Here is a 2,372-nt window from a genome sequence, read left to right as displayed (position 1 = left end):
CCACGCCCACGCCCGGCCCGCCCTCCTGCCGGGGTCTCTGCCTGTGCAGGGAAACCCCCCTCGCGGCAGTGTGGCAGCAACACCGCTGAGTGTGCCCCCTCTCCTGCTCGTGGTTAGAGCAATCGCAGAACAATTCTGTGCTACTCTGAAAGCCCTTTTACACCGGTTTCAAGCCTCAAGGCATACCTATGTGGTAGGGTCAGTGTTCCCGTTTCACAGCTGAGATGACTGAGACCCACAGAGAAGAGATGGGCCAAAGTCACACTCCCCTCTGATTCCAGCACGGGACAAAGTCACCGAGAAGGCAGATTCCGTCCCCACCAGGTGGTGGAGGATTTCAGAAGGTCTGCTGAGTCAGCGGATGTTCTCTGGGTAGGGGAATCAGATTTATGGCAGTCAGAATTGTGCAGCATGGGACCACTCCATACAGATGGTGAGACTGAGAGTGGGGACAAGGAGCATCCTGCCCAGGATGGGTGGATTAGTGGAATACTCAGGGGTCACGTTGGTCCAATGGGCTACCATTCATTGTTTCCTGTGGTATGAAGACCAGATGGGGAGACCAGTCCATGTACGAGAAGAACCCAGACATAAAACCTTGTTCTTTCATGATAAAAAAGATAATTTTAGGGGACAGCACTGTGGCATAGTGAGTAAAGCAGCTACCTACATCGCATATGGGCGCTGGTTCGAGTCTGAGCTGCTCCACTTCCGATCCAGCTCTCTGCTATGGCCTGGGAAAGCAGAAGATGGTCATCCACATGGGAGACCCGGAAGAGGCTCCTGGCTTCGGATTGGCCCAGCCTCAGCTGTTGCAGCCATTTGGGGAGTGAACCAGTGAATGAAAGACCTCTCTCTCTGCCTCTGACTCTGTAACTTGCCTTTCAAATAAATAAATAAATCTTTTTTATAAAAGAGATAATTTTAGGGTAGGTGTTTGATGCAGAGGTTAAGACGCTGCTCTTAAGCTGGCACCATGGCTCACTAGGCTAATCTTACGCCTGCAGCGCCAGCACCCTGGGTTCTAGTCCCGGTTGGGGCACCGGTTCTGTCCCAGTTGCTCCTCTTCCAGTCCAGCTCTCTGCTGTGGCCCGGGAGTGCAGTGGAGGATGGCCCAAGTGCTTGGGCCCGGTACCTGCATGGGAGACCAGGAGGAAGCGCCTGGCTCCTGGCTTCGGATCGGCGCAGCGCGCCGGCCGCAACTCACCAGCCGTAGCGGCCACTTGGGGGGTGAACCAACAGCAAAAGGAAGACCTTTCTCTGTCTCTCACTGTCTAACTCTGCCTGTAAAAAAAAAAAAAAAAAAAAAAAAAAAAGATGCTGCCTTGGACACCTACAGTCCTTTTAGGAGCGCCTGGATTCGAGTCTGGCTCCGCTTCCCATTCCAGCAGCCTGCTAATGCATGTCTTGGGAGGCAGCAGGTGACGACTCAAGAAGTTGGGTATTTGTCACACTTATGGGAGACCCAGAATGTGTTCTGGGCTCCCAGCTTCACCCCTGACTGTTGCAGGCATTGGGGACTGAGCTAGCAGATGGAAGATCTGTCTGCCTGCCTGCCTCTCTTCTCTGTCTCTCTTTCAAAACAGTAAACTGAAATACTAAAAAAATTTTTTTTTCTGACAGGCAGAGTTAGACAGTGAGAGAGAGAGACAGAGAGAAAGGTCTTCCTTCCGTTGGTTCACCCCCCAAATGGCCACTACGGCCGACACACTGCGCCGATCCGAAGTCAGGAGCCAGGTGCTTCTCCTGGTCTCCCAAGCGGGTGCAGGGCCCAAGGACTTGGGCCATCCTCCACTGCCCTCCTGGGCCACAGCAGAGAGCTGGCCTGGAAGAGGGGCAACTGGGACAGAATCTGGCGCCCCGACCGGGACTAGAACCCGGGGTGCCGGCGCTGGAGGTGGAGGATTAGCCTAGTGAGCCACGGTGCAGGGCCAGAAATACTAAAATTTTTAAAAGAGAAAATCTCCCCAGATTGCTTACCATATCTCTTCCCACCACCACCCCCCATTTCACTGCCTGAAATACACAACGGGTAAGTGAGCACCCAGCCAGAGAGGTGCCTGATCAAACAGATCACAGATCAATAGCCCTCCATGGAGTTGAACTGGAAGCTACCCCAGGCGCCATTCCGTCTATTCTAGTTCATGTAATCCTCAGCATCTCATGAGGCACGGGATTGTCAGTTGCATTTTACTGCAGGGCCTAAGGCTCAGCGAGGTGAAGCAGTCACCCAGCAAGTGACACCATGGGTCTTCGTTCTGCCTGCCGGACCTACTGTCTGCCTCCTCCCCCACCTGATGACCTAATGGCCCGAGCTTGGCAAGGGTTCTGTTTCCCAGCTCTCCCAGGCCCAGGGTTCTGGGAATCTGACC

Source organism: Oryctolagus cuniculus, chromosome 17 (assembly GCF_964237555.1).
Source record: "Oryctolagus cuniculus chromosome 17, mOryCun1.1, whole genome shotgun sequence".
Lineage (NCBI taxonomy): Eukaryota > Metazoa > Chordata > Mammalia > Lagomorpha > Leporidae > Oryctolagus > Oryctolagus cuniculus.
Note: the sequence above shows the minus strand (reverse complement) of the source record.